General features: G+C 30.7%; 1 long non-coding RNA gene across 1 annotated transcript; it reads left to right on the forward strand.

The window, feature by feature from the left end:
• Positions 1-1858: 1858 nt before the first annotated feature.
• On the forward strand, positions 1859-10981 carry LOC145269718 (uncharacterized). Its single transcript, XR_013865188.1, has 2 exons — positions 1859-2275; positions 6279-10981. It is a non-coding gene; the product is annotated as an uncharacterized LOC145269718 (long non-coding RNA).
• The last annotated feature ends 10952 nt before the right edge of the window (positions 10982-21933 follow it).

Below are 21933 nucleotides of genomic sequence, written 5' to 3' on the forward strand. Positions count from 1 at the left end.
TACTTGATTCAATTTTATTTTTACGCATATTTTATAAAAATAATTAATACTTGATTCAATTTTGTTTACGTATATTTTACAAAAATAATTAATACTTAATTAAATTTTATTTTTGTATATTTTACAAAAATAATTAATACTTGATTCAATTTTATTTTATGTATATTTTACAAAAATAATTAATATTTGATTACATTTTATTTTTAATTTTTTTTACATGGAGGTCACCACTTATCAAGGCCTGGAAGCCACTTGGGGATAGGGGTTATTGTGTGTACAGTAATCAATGGGAGAATATCATAGTAATCGTTAGTAATGGAGATTTGATAAAGTGTCTTACTTAAGGGGGCGGTTTATCAGGAATTTGTTTATGTTGGACTTGAAGACATCCAGGTTGTAGTCAGGTGGGAAACAGGCAAAAGGAAGAGCGTTCCACAGGCATGCACTTCTAATAAAGAAGCTTTGTTCATGGAATCTACATTTTGATTTAGGCACAGATAAAGAGTGGAGAAAATTGTTGACAGTGGTTTCAGCTAGAAAGGTGTTTTTCATTAAAGATTGGCAAGGGGGTACCAGAGATTGGAGCTCAGACGAGCACTTGCCATGGAAATAATGATAAAACAAAGACAGGCTCGCAACGTCTCTTCTGTGGGAGAGAGGTGGCAGGGAAGAGAAAAGGGCACCCCTCACTAAGCTACAAAGTCTATTTTGTACTCTGTCAAGGCAGGATAGGCTGTTTTTAGCAGCTCCTGCCCAGCTGTGGCAGCAGTACTCCATCCTTGGAAGTACTTGGCTTTTATATAGATAGAGAATTGTATCAGCAGTGAGATATCTACTAGAGCGGTAGAAGGATCCCACCGTTTTTCCAGCGACCTTGGCAACAGACTTGATGTACATGTTGAATTTCAGATCAGGAGTAAAGGTCAATCCCAGAAGTTTCTCAAAACATCGAGTCTTTCCAAGACGAGAGCCATCCATTTCAATTGATGCCAGATGGGGATCAGAGCGTTGATGATGTAAAGATAGGAGCTTGGTTTTAGATGCATTAAAAGTAACTAGCCACCTCTTCCCCCATTGTACCACACGCTCAAGATCAGAAGAGAGAGAATCAGAGAGAACTTTTTCATTTCCAGCCTTAGATATGTTGCCATAGATGATTGTGTCAACGAAAGATTTAAGTATGTGTTTTGGGAGATCATTGATGTAGGTCAGAAAGAGTGTTGGGCCAAGGATGGACCCCTGAGGGACTCCAGCATTAATACTGTGGGCTTCTGATTTCTGCCCATCAACCACTACTCTTATGAGCCTATCAGAGAGAAATGATGTAATAATTGAGAAAACATTTTGAGTTGTTCCGTAACTGGAAATCTTGTGAAGTAGGCCTTTATGTCATCCCTTATCCCTTTGATATGTTAAAAGCAATTGTCCTAGAATGGAAGTCTTTGTCAATAGAGTCACTAATCCTATGAGATATAACCGTTAGCACATCTGCTGTGGATCTAGCAGAACGGAAACTATATTGCATGTCACTAAGAAGGTTATTTCTGCTGAGGTGGTTGACTACTTCTTTATTTAATATGGATTCCAGCAACTTATGACACACAAGAGACTTATTGTTCTGTACTGAGAGACACATGACCTATCACCTAAATTCTTAAATACAGGGCATGCTGATGAGGTTTTCCAGGGTGTTGGGAAGCACTTCGCCTTAAGACAACGCTTAAACAGTTTTGTAAGTATGGGGGCAAGTTCTGGTTGAAGCTTTTTCAACATTATAATTGAAATGCCGTCAGGGCCAGTTGCTTTACTGGAATCAAGGTTATTGATTAACTTGGCGACATCACTCACAGATATTTGTATGTTGCGTAGCGTGTTGTCTGTTATGGGAGGAAATACGGGGAGTTGATGGCTTTGGTCACATAGGGTAGAATTAGCTGCAAATTCTTGGCAAATAGTTTGGCCTTGTCTGATGCTGACGAAATGACCTCAGATCAATTGATGATGGTTGGGAGAGAACGCATGCTTCTGTTCAGGATCCTGTTTCCTATTTGCCAAAACTGATGGGAACCAAGCTGCTGCTCAGCTACTTTGGATTTTATAACTCTCTTGCATTTTTTATTACTCTTTTACAGTGATTGCTTGCAGTTCTGAAAGCAGCCAGTACATCTATTACATTGGTAGCTATGGAAAAAGTGATTTCTGTGCGTGATGGCAGCAGCACATTCTGGGGAGAACCAAGGCTGGCTGTTAGATTTTTGTTGGAATTTTTTGGATGGTATGAATCGGTTTATACCTACAATTAACCTTTTGGTCAGGTCTGATACTATAGAGGACACATCTTTTTTAAACATGGAATGCAGAGGTATGTCTGATATAAATGATAAATGTATGAAAGCTATCCCAGTCAGCCATAGAGTATCGATATACTGTACAGTGGAGAGGTATGTCTGAAGACTTATTGCATTTCATTTTTATCTTAACTGATACAACCGAGTGGTTGGAAGATCCCAGAGGAGATAGAACGGAACATGAACATAGCTCAGGGGAAGTTGTGAGAAAAAGGTCTTGAAGGCTTGCATACTGACCGGTAGTATCGGGCGCACGGGTGGGTTCGTGAACAATCTGAGTGAGGTCATAGGCAATGGCGAAATCATGACAGAACCTCCCCTCATCATCTGTCTTGTATGAGTGGGTCAGCCATTCCACATTGTGGACCTTGAAGTCACCATAAATATGAATGTTAGCCAAAGGATGAGCAGATAGGATGTGGTCAATTTTCTCAGATATACTCTTAAAGATAGTAACTCCGCTGTTGTGGGGGCGATAGAGGGCAAATATAAATGCGATGGTGTAAGCAAATGTAACCCTGAAGCACATATAAGGCAAATTAGGGTCTTCTCTGGAGATATCCCTTCCACGCCAAAAGCCATCTTAAATGTAGACACATATTCAATATATTTTTATGTATATTTTACAAAACTAATTAATTCTTGATTAAATTTAATTTTTTACATATATTTAAAAAATAATAAATATTTTCTAAAATTTATTTTCTATGTATATTTTACAAAAATAATTATTACTTGATTAAATTTTATTTTTTACGTATATTTTACAAAAATAATTAATACTTTATTACAATTTATTTTTTATGTATATTTTACAAAAAAATTAATACTTGATTTAATTTTAGTTTTTAGGAAGATTTTACAAAACTAATTAATACTTGATTAAATTAAATTTTTTAAGTATATTTTTAAAAAATTATAAATATTTTATTAAAATTTATTTTTAAGCATATTTTACAAAAATAATTAATACTTGATTAAATTTTATTTTATGTATCTTTTACAAAAATAATTAATACTTGATTAAAATTTATTTTTATGTATATTTTACAAAAATAATTAATACTTGATTAAATTTTATTTTTATGTATATTTTACAAATATAATTAATACTTGATTAAATTTTATGTTTTAGGAAGATTTTACAAAAATAATTAATACTTCATTAAATGTTACTTTTTTACATATATTTTACAAAAACAATTTATACTTCATTAGATTCTTATTTTTTACGTATATCAAACAAAAATAATTTATATTTTATTTTTTACATATATTTTACAAAAATATTTCATACTTGATTAAATTTTTTTAGTATATTTTACAAAAATAATTAATGCTTGATTAAATTTTATTCATGTATATTTTATAAAAATAATTAATACTTGATTAAATTTTATTTTTTTACCTATATTTTACAAAAGTAATTAATACTTGATTGAATATTATTGTTCTATGTATATTAAACAAAAATAATTACTACTTGATAAAATTTAAATTTTTTATTTATATTTTACAAAAATAATTAATGCTTTATTAAATTTTATTTTTTATGTATATTTTACAAAAATAAGTAATACTTGCTTAAATTCCATGGAAGAGGTAAACCCAAAATCAACATTTTTTTCACATATATTTTACAAAAATAAGTAATACTTGCTTAAATTCCATGGAAGAGGTAAACCCAAAATCAACATTTTTTTTACACATATTTTACAAAAATAAGTAATACTTGCTTAAATTCCATGGAAGAAGTAAACCCAAAATCAACATTTTTTTTACATATATTTTACAAAAATAAGTAATACTTACTTAAATTCCATGGAAGAGGTAAACCCAAAATCAACATTTTTTTTACATATATTTTACAAAAATAAGTAATACTTGCTTAAATTCCATGGAAGAGGTAAACCCAAAATCAACATTTTTTTTACATATATTTTACAAAAATAAGTAATACTTGCTTAAATTCCATGGAAGAGGTAAACCCAAAATCAACATTTTTTTTACACATATTTTACAAAAATAAGTAATACTTGCTTAAATTCCATGGAAGAGGTAAACCCAAAATCAACATTTTTTCTTTGAATTCCCATTCACTCCTAACAAAACATATCGCCACTTGGATGTAAGAGGCTACTATTTGGAGTCATGTCTAGGAAAGATTAACAAGATGTTTGTTTATGTTACATTTAAACTTCTGCATATCAGTACAGTCAGGGAAGCAGGTAGCAGGAAGGGAATTCCAAAGTCTAGCTGTTCGAAGGAAAAACTATTAGAACAGAAAGCTTTCTGGCATTTATGGACCTCAGCAGTGAAAGGGCGAGATGTTATTGCTAAGCGGGTTTGTCGGGTTATGTGCGTCAAAAGGGAACAAGTGAAACGATTTCATCAGAACACATTCCATTAAGATATTTGTAAAACAGGCACAGAGATGTAACCTTGCGGCGATGGGACAGGGGCTGGAGCTTAGTTGATAAAGTGGGACTTATTAGATTGATAATTATTCTTTTTTGGCCCCTGTCCAAGAGGGAGGGACTAGTGGTAGATGCACGAGCCCTGATGTGGCAACAATACTCCATGCATAGACGAATAGTGGCCTTATAAAGGTACAGGATACTCTCAGGCGTGAATAGTCTTCTAGCTCGATAAAGGGAACCCATCTTTTTTGCAGCAGCTTTTGCAATGTCCTCTATATATTTGTATTTGTTCTTTGCTGATTAGAAAGACCATATTATATTAAGAAAGGAACTCCTACCTTGGTGGGTAAAATTGTCTTAAATTGGGCGCCAAAAGGCCTTTAAATTAATAAGAAGATAGAAATGAATCCGTCATGCATGAAAGATTCGCTTGGATTGAAGTTTTTCAGTTTAAATTTTATTTCAAAATCAACCAATGAGAAAGGTTGTAATTTAAAGAATGCATTAATTCAATCAACCAATGAAGTGACGCGATTCAATTTGTGTAATTTTTCACACTTGTCATGTTTTTGTTTTCTATGCGTTTTCACAAAAAATTCATTTAATTATACGGTTACCATATTCTGATGTATTTATTTTTTGTTCTAATCAATACAAAATGTATAACAAATAAATGTTACCAAAAACAAGATAAATTAATATTCTACCTACCTACATTACTAGTGTTGTGTTTTAACTTATTTTAATGTGTTTATTTAATTCAAAGCACAAGTAGTGACGAGTTTCTTATTTAGAATACCAAGATGGCCAATATGAAGTTGTTACTGTTAATGTTTCAATAAAGGCACACAAATTAAAAATAAAACAAAATATTGAAAGAAATCAACCCAATAGATGTGACAGTGTCAATTATTCGTTAGGTTTCTATCAGTATTTAAAAAAAAAAACAATTTATGTTGCTTTGGTAAGATTTATTTGTTATATATTTGTTTGTTTGTTTGTTTGTTTGTTTTTTTTACGACTTTAATGTTTTGTTGTCTATAGTAAAAAGTGTCCCATATTTAAAAAAAATATAATAGAATGTTTTCATTTCATTTGCAGATAAAAGAAACAGTGGAGAATGAGTGAATTCAAGTCCAATTTACTTCTAATTTTTCTGAATTGAGTTGTTTTAACTTATTTTTAAGTGTTTATTTACTTCGAAACCCAAGTAGAGATAAGATTCTAAGTTAGAACACCAAAATGGCCGCTATGAGGTTGTCACTGTTAATGTTAATAATAAAGGGTCAAAAATTAAAAATAAAACAAAATATTGATTGAAATCAACCCAGTAGATGTGACAGTGTCAGTTATAAGGATTCTATCAGTGTTTTGTTTTTAATTTTTAAACTTGCCTTTAGTAACATTTATTTGTTATATGTTTGTTTCTTTACCACTTTTTCGATTTGTTTTCTAAAGGAAAAATTATCCCGTATTTTTTTATATCTAATACATCTGTTTTTATTTACAGATAACAGAAGAATGATTGATTCCGAGTCGAATTAACTTCTAGAAACATTATTTTTCTGAAGTTGATGTGCGTTCTCATAAAAATTTTCATTCAATAATATCTCTAGTATATTCTGATTTATTTTATTTTTTTATTTTTGTCATATTTTTTATTAATTATTAAAGAAAACTAGACGGCACATATACTTGTATGCTACAAACAGTATTAAATATATCTTGGCAAAATCATCCCACAAAGCAGCAACTTTATGGCAACCTACCTGCCATATCCATCTGGGAGAGACGCTTACGATTTGCTGGTCACTGCCTGACGAGCAAGTATGAATTGGTGAGTGATGTATTCCTATGGACTCCACAACATGGACACACAAGCAAAGGACGATTTAGATCTACGTACATCCAGCAAATAGTACACAACACCAACTGTGAACCTGAAGATCTGAGGCAGCTGATGGACGACAGGAAACTCTGGAGAGGAAAAGTCATATTGGTCTGGGCAAGGAGCCTGTCCTGATGATGATGAAAATTTTCTAATAAAATTTCTTTAATAGTGTTGCTTTGATGTTCATTTGCAGATAAAAGAAACAGTGGAAAGTGATTGATTCCATGTTAAATTTCCTTCTCATTTTTCTGAAGTGAGTTGGTGTGCGTTTTTTGCAAAGATTTTAATAATAAATATAAATTAATAATAGACATGGAGACACAAACTGAAAGCAAATTTTATTCTTGTGAGCTATGCAAATTAATATTTACAAACATGCGCGATTTAAGAGAACACGAACAGAAGCACGTGGGAGTAAAAGCTTATACATGTAAAGTGTGTGGCTCCACCTTTTCAAAGAGTTTCCACCTAAAACGTCACATACGAACACACACAGGCGAGAAACCATATTCTTGTGAAGTTTGTGGCTCCACTTTTTCACAGCATTCCAATTTAAAAAAACACCTGCAAACACACGCCGAAGAGAAGACCTACCCTTGCAAAATATGCGGCACTATATTTTTACAGTATTCGGGTTATAAAAAGCACAGCCAAACTCATGTGGGGGAGAAACCGTATCATTGTGAAGTATGTGGCTCAACATTCTCCGATAGTTTCAATCTAAAACAACATATTCGAACACACACTGGTGAAAAGCCTTATTGTTGTCCTGTGTGTGGCTTGCGATGTTCACAGCGTTCGAACTTGAAAAAACATATGAAGACACATACTGGTGCGAAAAATTATTCTTGTAAAGTTTGCGGTTTTACAGTTTTACAGAATTCTGAGTTAAAGGAACATCTCACGAGTCACGCAAGGGAAAAACCATATTTTTGTGAAGTGTGTGAATCTTCGTTTTCGGACAGTTCTAACCTGAGAAAACATATCCGAACACACACTGGAGAAAAACCTTATACTTGTAAAGCATGCACGGCTTCATTTTCCGACAGTTCAAACTTAAAGCAACACATGAGAATTCATTCTGGAGAAAAACCTTTTGCTTGTAAAATCTGTGCCTCAACATTTTCAAACAGCTCAAATTTAAAAAGACACGAGAAAACCCATAATGTTCCTACCTAAGTCCTACCTAACTAATATTCCTGGTGAACCAAGTGTAAAAGGGATCCAGATAATTGCACTTAAGGGAACAACGGGGATACTAAAAAGAGCTCTCGGTTGGTTTCAATAAAAAGCAGGGCAATCTTGGCAGCTGATTTGGCTGCCCCATACCCAGCATTACAATCTTCAAACAAAGAAAATTTAAAAATAAAATATTGAATTATCTCTTAAAATCCATAATGTTGAATGATCTTTAAAAGACATGCCAACAGCGTCTATTCTTAAAAGAGCCCTCGGATATAAAGTTAAATCATAACAGAATCAAGTGTTAGCTCAAGGAGGGAGCTCCTTGATCTCTTAAAACTAACTAAAGTAAAAAACAATTAAGTTATCAAGACCATTTAATCGCTACAGTCACCTACCTTGAAAATGCTGCTTTCAAACCTTACATAGTTATATGGAATAAGTCAGAGAGAGTGGCAACCTTGGTTGAAGTGAGTGTTCCTAATGATGGATGTCTGAATAGAGCTGAAAGGGAGAAACAGACCAAATATCAAGGTCTCATGTATGATATGAAAAGAAACTGGAATCTTAGGGAGATATCAATCATACCAGTTATTATAGGTGCCACAGGGCTTTTGAAGAAGAAACTGAAGTCCTATCTTACTAATATTCCTGGTGAACTAAGTGTAAAAGAGATCCAGATAATTGCACTTAAGGGAACAACAAGGATACTAAAGAGAGCTTTCAGTTGGTTTCAATTAAAAGCAGGGCAATGTTGGCAGTTGGTTTGGCTGCAACATACCCAGCATTACAATCTTCAAAATGTAGTATCTGTTCTTCAGATGCTGCACTTTCATTTATTGTTCTCTTTTGGTGGAAGAGCAGTCCTTCACGACTGATACAATTTTTTATTTTTGTACCTTTTCTCCACGTTAAAAAACGACCCTGGTGTCTAACTCTGTCCCGTGGAGAGGCATAGTAAATGGGTACAATCGTCAAAGAAAGGAAATAAAAAAAAGTTAAATGATCTTTAAAAAAGACATGTCATGGTTCCCTGAACAGGCCCAAAAGAGCATCCCTCCATTATGACCAAAGGACGTCGAAGTTGATATTGACTGCACAAGACCAGGGCCTCATGACGAATGCCTTCAAGAAGATGCAATAGCAATAAATTCAGGTTCTGCAACACTGACGATGCCCATAATGTTAAATGATATTTAAAAAGACACACCAAGACCCATAATGTTGAATGATATTTATTTTCGTAACAAGTGCTCGTCTGAGCTCCAATCTGACCCGGAGTGGTAGTACCTGTTAGGGTCCCAACTATAGGTTGAATAGAAACTGACTTGAAAACAACAAATATATTCTATTAAAAAATTTGTTCTTCAAAATCTTTGGATTCGGCATTAAATAACCTGAAAAGGGTTGATATGCCGTAAAACAAAAACAACCAACCAATCCATACAAATTAATATTAAAGTTTGAAAGATTTATATTTCGTATTGATTGACATTTATTGTGTTTTAGACATCAATTTAGCGACTAAGCCATGGTGAAACTTCATACTAACTGGAAAAAGAGGCAAATGTGGTCCACTGGCACCTTAAAACCAGTCACTTTGGGCAGGTAGGTCTTGTCAATTTTAGATGGTAGCTCACCTAGGAGAAAGCAACTCTGATTCAAAACCTCCGCTGCCTTGCAGGTTTACCCCATGAGACGAACAGCTAAGAGAGTAAACCCCAACAGAAAATCCAGAGACAGAGTCTGTGACTTTATATTGTCATCACCAGCAACTCTTGCGGCACAGTTAGAGCCAAGCTGTATCTACTTTGTCTTTTTCTTGGATCCTCTGGTTTATAGAGAAGAGGGGGGACTGCTGCATGGACAACAGCAACCCTCCCATATCAGCGAACCCATGCTATGTAGCGCCACTGCTGCACTATCGTCTCCCAAGATGTATGGTTACCGTGCTAGAAAACTACTAACACCCGAAAGTATCCTGTACCTCTATAAGGCCACCATTCGCCCATGTATGGAGTATTGCTGCCACATCTGGGCTGGTGCATCTGCTACTAATCTCTCGCTCCTTGACAAGGTTCAAAAGAGAGTCGCAAACCTGATAGGCCCTGAACTGGCATCTAAGCTCCAGCCTCTGTCCCATCGACGAAATGTTGCATCCCTCTGCCTTTTCTACAAGTATTTTAGTGGTGAATGCTCTGACGAACTGCAATCACTTGTGCCCCCACGACGCGAGCACCCTCGACAAACCCGACAGGCTACTAGATCCCACCCCCACACTGTAGAGATCCCTAGATGTAAAAGATCTTTTTACTCCAATAGTTTCTTCCCCAGAACCGCAAGACTCTGGAATTCCATTCCAGGTCCCTGCTTCCCCAACAGTACTGACGTGCAGAAGTTCAAGTGTAACGTGAACCGACACCTTGCTGCCCAAATCCCTACATAGTACCCCAGTAGTTGTTTCCCCTGATAGTAGCCCCCTACACCAAAGTGGCAATTTGCCTAGTTTGGGGTGAAAATGTAATAAAAAAAAAAAAACATGCAAACAAAAATATCCTATGTCACCATTTAACTATGGCACAAGGCAATTAAGCATTAGAATCCTCATCAGCAAGGGAAAATAATCAATATTATCTTGCTTCAGATTATCGAAATCCTCTGAAATCAGTTTTAATTATTAATGGTAATAAGGGTATCTATGCCGAGCTATGTGCAAAGTGACATTACGACAAGGAAGAAACGGAAAAGATATAAAAAGAAGATCACGTTTGAGATGACGATCACATTATAGATGTGGGTGACAGTAAAACCGTAAGGAGAAGTTGTGCGTGACATGAGAATGGGGAATAAAGGTCTTTTCTTAAAACCTGAAACAACGAGTTGAGTTTCTTTCCTGTTCTTTGTTTTTGTCTCCTTTGTGACTGAGTCTACAACATGGTGGGTCCCATATGTCTACATGTGACCAAATGTGTAAACGTGTGTACTATGTTACATATGAATTTCCTTCACGTCTTATTTTTATTTATCTTTTATACAAATCAAGTGTTGCCCCCCCCCCCAAAAAAAAAGACTATTTATTTCTGAGAACCACCTTGAGAAAATAAAAATAAAAATTCTTCTTTTTTTTTTTTGGAACAGCGTGCTGTAGTTCATCTTTTCTTTTAAAACAAAAATTTTCTTTCTGAATATTTGAGATGAGGATTGGTTATTCGTATTATTTGAAATCTTTGGACAACTGTTCGCATCTTGAATGTTGTTTACACAACGTTTTGGCCAGTGTAACTTTGGAGCTTCTTCGGGTGTAACTTGTTGAACTTTGGAATCTGTATGTGTTACCGTTTTTTTGTGTCCTTGTCTAGGGATAAAGGAGCACCGCAATCATATTGATTAAAAATAAAAAAGAGTGAAAAAAAAAGGATAATTTGAAAAAGAAATTTTATTACAAAAAAAATAAAACAAAGTAGAAAGGAGGAATTGCTAGTAAGTTTTTTTTTTTTACAATCATTACAGTGCAAGGGGAATAACTCTGTTTCTAGTTTATCTCCCTTTTGATTAAAGTAATTGTTTTTATAGTAATGTTTTAAGATATGAATGCCTTTGATCAAATATAATTCAGAAACATTTATATTTACCAGTTATGATAAAAGAGATTTTTTTCTTTTTTATCTTGTTCTCCAGTTCTTCTGTGTTTCGACGACTCGACTTTGCTTGTGGTTTCTTTGGTTAGAGTCATAAGTTCTGGTCGCCTACAAACGCATCCCAGAGCTTTATTATAACTTACTATAAATAGCAACCGTATGCTATTTATGGTCGTTACAAGAGAATTTTCTAGAAAAAGAATCTTTTTCTGTTCTACTTTTTAAAAAATTTGAATGGAAAAACGTTTTTTTAGCGTCTCTGGAGATTTCTCCAGAGACGCTAAAAAGAACGTTTTCCCATTCAAATTTTTAAGTAATACTTTTTATATTATTTTATACAATCTTTTATTGTTATCTTTTAAATTAAGTAATTTATTATATTTTAGAATTTTATATTATTATGTAATATTTTAAGTATTTTTATTTTGTTATAATTATTAATTATATTAATAATTATTTTTATTATATTTTATTTTTATTATATGTTATTATTTGGATAATTAATATTATAATTATTAATTATGTTAATAATTATTTTTATTATATTTTATTATTTGGATAATTAATATAATTATAATTATTAATTATATTAATAATTTTTTATCATATTTTATTATATTTTATTATTTGGATAGTTAATATTATAATTATAATTATTAATCATATTAATAATTATTTTTATTATATTTTATTATATTTTATTATTTGGATAATTAATATGATAATTATAATTATTAATTATATCAATAATTATTTTTATTATATTTTATTATATTATATTTTATTATTTGGATAATTAATATTGTCATTATAATTATTAATTATGTTAATAATTATTTTTTTTATATTTTATTATATTTTATTATTTCGAATTATTTTTATTATATTTTATTTTATTATATTTTATTATTTGGATAATTAATATTATAATTATAATTATTAATTATATTAATTATTATTTTCATTATATTTTATTTTATAATATGTTATTATTTGAATAATTAATATTATCATTATAATTATCAATTATATTAATAATTATTTTTATTAATAATTATTTTTATTATATTTTATTATTTGGATAATAAATATTATCATTGTAATTATTAATAATATTAATAATTATTTTATTATATTTTATTTTTATTATATTTTATTATTTTGATAATTAATATTATCATTATAATTATTAATTGTATTAATAATTATTTTTATTATATTTTATTATTTGGATAATTAATATTATCATTATAATTATTAATTATATTATTAATATTTTTTTTAATTATATTAATAATTATTTTTATTATATTTTATTATTTGGATAGTTAATATTATCATTATAATTATTAATTATATTAATAATTATTTTATTATATTTTATTATTTGGATAATTTATATTATCATTATAATTATTAATTATTTTAATAATTATTTTATTATATTTTATTATTTGGATAATTAATATTATCATTATAATTATTAATTATATTAATAATTATTTTTATTATATTTTATTATTTTGATAATTAATATTATCATTATAATTATTAATTATATTAATAATTATTTTTATTATATTGTATTATTTGGATAATTAATATTATCATTATAATTATTAATTATATTAATAATTATTTTTATTATATTTTATTATTTTGATAATTAATATTATCATTATAATTATTAATTATATTAATAATTAATTCTATTATATTTTATTATTTGGATAATTAATATTATCATTATAATTATTAATTATATTAATAATTATTTTATTATTTGGATAATTAATATTATCATTATGATTATTAATTATGTTAATAATTATTTTTATTATATTGTATTATTTGGATAATTAATATTATCATTATAATTATTAATTATGTTAATAGTTATTTTTATTATATTTTATTATTTGGATAATTAATAGTATCATTATAATTATTAATTATTTTAATAATTATCTTTATTATTTTTTATTATTTGGATAATTTATATTATAATTATTAATTATTCTAATAATTATTTTTTATTATATTTTATTATTTGGATAATTAATATTATCATTATAATTATTAATTATTTTTTTTATTATATTTTATTTTTATTCTATGTCATTTGTATGATTAATATTATTTGTGTAAGAAATCATAACAATATGTATAACCTAGTCATGACTGATGGAACGAGATGCATTAAATAAAGGGTTCCGTTTGGAATTCTGTATTCAGATTCCTGAATTTGACAAATTGCAAATAAGATTGAAGATCATATAAAGCAAAATGTGGAAATAACGCTGAAGATGAGAACAGGAGTCTGAAGAATGAAAAATAATACGAATTGAAAAAAAAAAAAAAACTTTACATAAATTGAATGAAATTTTTTCATTTTCATTAATCCACCTAATCGTCTTTCGTAATGTTTGGATGTGTTACTATTTGAAACTTGACAATTACGTACGTACTATTTGTTCCACTTGAAATTCATTTTTTTTTTTTCGTTTGTATAAATATTATAGAAGCGCCAGAATTTTTATGATCATCATGCAAACAAAATATAAAGTAAACCTCTATTTTTAAAATAGACAAAATTAGGCACCGCCAAAACTGGGGGGGGGGGCAGGTCAGTACTTTTTGACGGACGGTCTTTTTAAAAATCTACCAAAAATCAGGTAATTATCCGATCAATACGAAATTTTCAGCGATTATTAGGAGAAGAATGAACTTTATAACAGTGTACTTATTTTTCATAAACGATATTTATATATATATATTTTTTTGCTTACAAAACCCCCCCTTGTTTTGAAGTGGGAACAAATATGCTTAAAATAATCATCTGAAACTGAACAAAACATATTGTGTTGTTGTAAGGGACAGAATTATAGATTTAAAAAAAAAAAAAAAAAAAATTGTTTGCATACCTTATTTTGACGTCTGAATATCAGAACTTCGATTGTGTTTAATTATCCCGCTTTTGAGTTTTGAAGTGTGAAATTCGGTGAATATGTTAAGTAAAATAATTAATTTAAGTTAAGCAAAACAAAAAAAAAATTTTTTTAATATTTATACGAAAAAAGCCATTTTAAAATTTTTGATAAATAAATTAACAATTTTTTTTTAGCGAGCCGAATAATGCATGACCATTATTAAACAGAGCATGCTTTGAATAATCGATACAAAAAAAAAAAATCGATAAATATTGTGCCCTTTGTGTTAAAAATAGCATCGTTTTTTTCGATCTCGTTTGAAAACGTTTGCCGCCTTTCGACTACGGTGGACCAAACGCGCTGAAATAATTTTTTTTTATTCTGCTTTAAATTGCCCCCTCCCCCCATTTTGGGGAGCCTGGCCCCCACACACATACACATTAAAAACCAAATTCATACAAATGGTCACCCATCTGGTACTGGCCAGCCTCAGCTTAATAATACATTGAAATTTTCGTCACTGAAAAATAAGTTTTTTTGGCCTGTTTGGTCTTCCATAGTTTTCGTCTCATCAAAAGAAAACGTAAACAGAGTCGATCTGAACTCTACGGCGACGCGAAATATCTCGTTACCTATATGAATAAGTGGAATTATTTGAAATTCAGGTACTTATATTATAATATTTTTGCATATTCTCTTAGAAAATCATCCTAAATCTTAGTTAGACAATAAATGAATAAATAAATTATTTCAAAAACCCTTTTTTTTAAATATTTAAGTACGTTTTTTGTGCAAGACAAAAAATATCAATTGTTAACTTTTTGGGAAAATTTAACATTTAACATTGAATTAAAAATAGTAGAAAAAGTTTTACATTATTCTGTTTGCTATATGATAAAATTCAGGGTTTTATCTTTCTGGAAAACAAAAAGTTACTCAGAAATAATGGATTTTAATAAATGTAATTTAGTTTTAAAAAACAACAACAACTTGATTTTGCGGCCATTTTTGGCGGTGCCTAGACAAAATATTCCTAATTTTTGGCCGTGTTTTCTATTTATTCATTTCTTTACTATTGAAATTGGCCTTTTGGCCAAGATCAAAGTGTAGTTTCTGTTTTTTCAGAAGCTGCAGTGAGTGCACTTCCATTTCTTGTTCTCTTTCGGTGGAGAAGCACTAAGCAGTCCTTCATGACTGAGACAAGTTTTTTTTATTTTTAGTTTTGTACCTTTTCTCCGCGTTAAAAAAACGACACTGGTGTCTAACCCTGTCCCGTGGGGGGGGGGCATTGTAAATAGGTACTTGAAACCGTTTGAATGTACGAACAGTCTTTATTTCCAATCATACAAAAACAAACAAAAATGTAACGTAATAAAAAATGAAACAAGAAAAACGAGCAGACGGAAAGGGCAAATAACTCTGTCACGACGGCGGTGTTCATACTACGCTGGGTAGTCTCGTAAAAAAAAAAAAAAAATACCATTTCGCAACTTTTCAAAAATTTCATTTTCATTAATAATTATCTTTCTACCTGATCGATTTTCGTAATGTGTGGATATATTACTATTTAAAACCTGACAATTACGCAGGTACTATTTGTTCCACTTGAAATCCAGTTTCTTTTTCGTTTGTATAATATAGAAGAGCCAGAATTTTTATGATCGCCATGCAAACAAAATATAAACTAAGCCCTATTTTTAAAATAGACAAAATGTTCCTAATTTTTGGCCGTGGTTTCTATTTATTCATTTCTTCTATTCAAATAAAATGTGTTACTCGAAAACGTTTCGATATACGAAAAGACTTTATTTCCGATTATACTAACACAAACAAAATTATAAACTAATTAAAAATGAAAAGGAAAAACGAGTAGACGAGAAGGGCACATAACTCTGTCACGCACAGAGTTATTCCCCCTTGCGTTGGTGTGTTGATCCTCGTGACACCGTTTTTATTTTCTCTACTTTACTAATAGGATTTTCGCTTCCTCATAAAATTTAATTTTATTAGTTAAAATAAAAACTACTAGATTAATTTACGCGATTTTTGGAATATGCCACTATAGGTCCGTGACAAGTGCGTACACTACGAAGATTTTTCGGTGCTTGATAAGATACAGTCGACAGATCGATGTGTGTGTGTGTGTGTGTGTGTGTTTAAATATATCTAAGCATAATTAATATTACGTACTGAATTTTTAGGTACGGGAAAAAATGGGCAGGCAAAAATGGGGGACCTACTTTTGAAAACCGATTTATCATAATTTTTTGTAGGTTTCCGACTACTTTTGGATTGTATTTGAAAGATTAAAAACTAAACTTAATTTCCTAAAGGGAAAAAATATTTGTACACGTGAAATAAAAAAAAGTTATGAAAAATGTTTTCACAGCGAGCTAACCAATTCAGGTAAATTTTGAAGTTAAACAAATTCATTGTAAAAATCCTTTAAAAGATAAATATTAGTTTTCTGTGTCTATTTCAAAGATAATTAGTAAAGTTCTAAGATATTGAATTAAATTTAAAAAACAAAAAAAAAACACCTTGTTTATACAAAATATAGCTTAATTAGCCCTCAAAAAGTAAGTAATTACGCCGTTCGGTAAAACCCAACCGATAAAAGTTTGTAAACATGAATATACGTAACGAAAAATTTCAGCGAATCAAAACGCTGTTTCAAAATGAAGTCATGATAGTACAAGGAGGTAGGGGGAGGGGTCAGATTTCTTTTCTCCCCCCCCCCCTCCAGACGGTCATCCATACATTCCTGTTTTGAACGTTTGTATCAATTTTTATCAGTTTTTAATTTAATTATTTTTTATGTTCCTGTTTTTAAATTAATTTTTTTTAATTATTGTTCGAGATTATATAAAAAATTATGTTACGCCGAAAGTTTCACGTTCTTGCGAGTAAGGAAATTATTAAAATCTTGCATATAAAAATTATGCGAAATCTGTAATTTAAAAAAAAATAGAAATATTTTTGCTATTATAATTCTTTTGTGAAAATATTAAATAAACAATGCTTAATTCAATGGTAATATCGGTAGTTGGAGAAATTCATTTTTCTTCGAGTTATATTGACTTCATTAATATAGACTTTAGGGCTTTTTTCTAATGTTCCTATAAAAATTATTTTATTTTTATTTTTACAAATTACGATGCTTTATTTATATAAAAAAGCAAAAATAAATTCTTGCGTTTTTTATTTACTACTGAAAACCATAACTTTAGTAAAGGTATTTTTTGTTTAAACAAAATAATACATTTCCACTCGGATTTAAATAAAAATAATTAATTCATTATATTTCGCGATCATTATTTAATAAATACTGTAAATTTCATTAAAATTGGTTAATTTCCTGGTTTTTGGTGAATTTTTAAGTAAAGGGAGGGGTCAAAATGTTTATGCATTTCGAGCATCGGCATTCATTTTGCCCGTACCTATTAATTGTCATGCCGAAAACCGTATTATATAGGTACATGCAAAATGAATGCGGATGCTCAAAATGAATAAACATTTTGACCCCTCCCTTTACTTAAAAATTCACTAAAAACCAGGAAATTAATTAATTTTAATGAAATTTTCAATATATATAAAATAATGACCACGGAATATAATGAGCCCATTATCTTTATTTAAATCTTAGTGGAAATGTATTATTTTGTTTAAACAAAAAATACCTTTACTAAAATTATGGTTTTCAGTAATAAAAAAAAAATAAAGGAATTTATTTTTTTTATTTTTATGAAAATAAAGCATTCTAAAATATAACAATTAAAAAAAAAATATTTAATTTTTTGCAGGAACACTACGAAAAAGACCCTAAAGTCCGTATTAATGAATTCTATATAACTCGAAGAAAAATGAATTTCTCGAACTACCGATATTACCATTGCTTATTTAATATTTTCACACAACAAAATTATAATTGCAAAAAGTATTTCTACTTTTTTTTTTTAAATTACGGGGTTCGCATAATTTTTATATGCAAGATTTTAATAATTTCTTTGCTCGCATGAATGTGAAACTTTCGGCGTAACTTAATTTTTATTTAATACTAGCAGGGGTGCCCGGCGTTGCTCGGGTGTTTGGAGGTGTATGCTGTGCAAAAAAAAAGCAAAAAAACAAAAAAAAAATGGTTAATTTTTTTAAACTTTGACCCCTATTATGACCCCTTAAAATTTATTGTTTCGGGCTCAAATCACTTTATTAAGTTAGATCCAGGTTCAAGAAACCTATATCTAAAATTTCAAGTGTCTAGACCCAAAATTGTCGGAGGAGTTTGGTAGAGTTCTGAAAGGTCCAATCGTTGAAATTTGACCCCTTAACAGCCAAATTTCTGGCTGACACCCGTCAGATCGATTTTCCCAAATCTCAGTACCCGGTATTTCAAATTTCGAGTCTATAGACTAAAAATTGACAGAGTTATTGCGTAGGGAAATGTACACAGATAGACAGACAGACAGACAGACACGTTCACTTTTATAGATATATAGATTGAACAATAATTTTTAAAAAAATTAATTTAAAAACAGGTACATAAGAAATAATTCGATTAAAAAGTGATAAAAATGATACAGACGTTAAAATTAGGAAACCTGACAATTACGTAGGTACTATTTGTTCCACTTGAAATTCATTTTCTTTTTCTTTTCGTTGTTTTCGTTTCTATATTTTGGAAGAGCCAGAATTTTTAGATCGTCTTGCAAAGAAAATATTAACTAAGCCCTATTTTTAAAATAGACAAAATGTTCCTAATTTTTGGTCGTGTTTTCTATTTATTCATTTCTTTTATTCAAATAAAGAGATGTTACTCGAAATCGTTTGAATTTACGAAAAGACTTTATTTCCGATCATAACACAAACAAAGATGTAAAACGAGCAGACGAAAAGGGCAAATAACTCTGTCATGCACAGAGTTATTCCCCCTTGGCTTGGTATGTTGATCCTCGTGACACCGTTTTTATTTTCTCTACTTTTCACATAAAGGTCTAATAGGATTAATTTTATTAGTTAAAATAAAAACTACTTGATCAGTTTACGCGATTTTTGATACATGCCACTATCGGTCCGTGACGAGTGCGTACACTACGAAGATTTTTCGGTGTTTGTTAAGATACAGTCGACAGACTGATGTGGCACATTTGTTTTTTTTTTTTTTCCTTTAATATATCGTTTTAAGCATAATTAATATTACGTAGTTAATTGTCATGCCGAACATAGTATTATATCCAAAACTTACACAAATTCATTGAGTATAAAGTTGTTTATAGTTTAAAGTAATTTTTACAGAAAATTGCATTTTTCTTATACCTGATGAAGTAGAAAGTGAAGAGTCTTACGCAAAGGAGATATTAGGAACGACTTTATGCATTTTTATTTTGGACGTCGATGTTTTAACATTGGCTGAAACATAACGTTATTTAGGAAGCCATTCTTATTATGAGGAGGGTGTTTTGTAACTATTCAGTAATTTCTCCAAACTTTACAACAAATACCTTAACGAATCTTGATTCCTGACTGCTCGAAAACTGCTTCTTCTGTGGTACCAGTTTTCAACAATTCTGGCGAAAGAACTGACCCATTAAATTATCGCCCCAATAGCTTCCTCCCGCTTTTCGCCAACATATTTGAGTCCATAATTAATCAAGGTCTAGTCCATCACCTTACAGCTGCTAAACTCCTGACCGATAATCAATATGGATTTAGGCAAGCCTGTTCCACAGCAAATATCCTAACTGTAATCTCTGAGAGTATATACCATTCACTAGACAAAGCAGAGGAGGGTAGAGCGATAGCCCTCAATATATCTTAGGCTTTTGGAAGGGTATTTCTAAGGAAAATTAGATCATATGGTATCACTGGAAGAATACATAATGTAATTAAATCCTTTTTAAGTAAGAGAAAAATCTTGTCCTCACCGGTCATACAACTAAACAATATGATATAAATGCGGGAATACCTCAGGGGTCTATCCTTGGACCTTTATTATTCCTGATATTCATAAATGACCTCCCTGATGAAATTGTTTGTGTGATGGGTGTATTTGCTGATGACACCACTCTCTATAACAGGTACGAGGGGAAATCAAATGAACATATATCTAAGAAAATGGCAGAAACACTAGATGAAGACCTCCAATCTGTAGTGGAATGGAGACAAAAATGGATCGTGCTGCCAAGACTAAACTTGTTTCCTTCAATAATTACAAGAAACCTTCTCTTCCACCAATAGCAATGGCCAAAAACACATTACCTGAGAGTACTTCCTTTAAACTCTTCGGCCTAATGTTCACAGGAAACATGAACTGGAATAGATACATTGAGAGCATTGTCAAGACTGCTGTGAAGAAGATGGGCTCTCTTTACCGTGCTAGAAAACTACTTATGCCTGAAAGTATCCTGTACCTCTATGAGGCCACCATTCGCCCATGTATGGAGTATTGTTGTCACATTTGGGCTGGTTCATCTGCTGCTTGTCTCTCACCCCTGAACAGGGGTCAAAAGAGAGTCGCCAACCTGATAGGTCCTGAACTATCATCTAGACTTCAGCCTCTGCCCCATTTATGAAATGTTGCATCCCTCTGCCTGTTCTATAAGTATTTTAGTGGTGAACGCTCGGACAAACTACAAGCACTTGTACCCCCTCAACGTAAATATCTCCGACAAACCCGACAAGCAGCAAAATCTCACCCCTTCACAGTGTACAATAAGAAGTCGGTTTATGGGTCAGACGTTGAATGGAGCAAAGTTCGGATGAACTTAAAACCCTGACCCATAAACCGACTTGCGTCATAGGACGAGGTCATCCAATTCCAGTTCATTCGCCCCTCCCCTTCTTATTGTACAACAGTAGCGATCCCTAGGTGTAAGAAAGCCTTCTACTTCAATAGTTTCTTCCCGATTTTTGTCTTGCATTTTCGTTATTTTTGTATGCTGTAATTTTTTTTTTTAAATGTTAGCATTTTATTTGAAGCTTTTTCTGTTAAATGGCTAAAAGTTTGGATGATAATGTTAAATTAAATTACATCGTGTTACATATGGCAGGGGTAAAACTGTGGAGCATGTTGGAGGTACCTACTATTATGTACTTTCTCCTAATAATTAAAAAAAAAAAAAAAGAATAACGACACATGAATTTAATATTAAAAAAACAAAAAACTATTTCAAAATAGCGCGGTAACAAAAGCACCAAAAAGTTTTTTTCTAATTTTAAAAACAACACAATTAGTCCTTATTTGCACTTTTAATGGACAAAAGCCATTTCTATTTTTAGGTTTAACCAATTTCAATCTGATATGAATTATTGCACAGTAAAAATAATTAAATTAAAACAAAAACCATTTTTATTTTTAGGTTTAACCAATTTCAATCTGATATGACTTATTGCACAGTAAAAATAATTAAATTAAAACAAAAATCATTTTTATTTTTAGGTTTAACCAATTTCAATCTGATATGAATTATTGCACAGTAAAAATAATTAAATTAAAACAAAAACCATTTTTATTTTTAGGTTTAACCA

This window comes from Euprymna scolopes, chromosome 45, assembly GCF_053919585.1.
Source record: "Euprymna scolopes isolate OS-2025 chromosome 45, ASM5391958v1, whole genome shotgun sequence".
Classification (NCBI taxonomy): Eukaryota; Metazoa; Mollusca; class Cephalopoda; order Sepiida; family Sepiolidae; genus Euprymna; species Euprymna scolopes.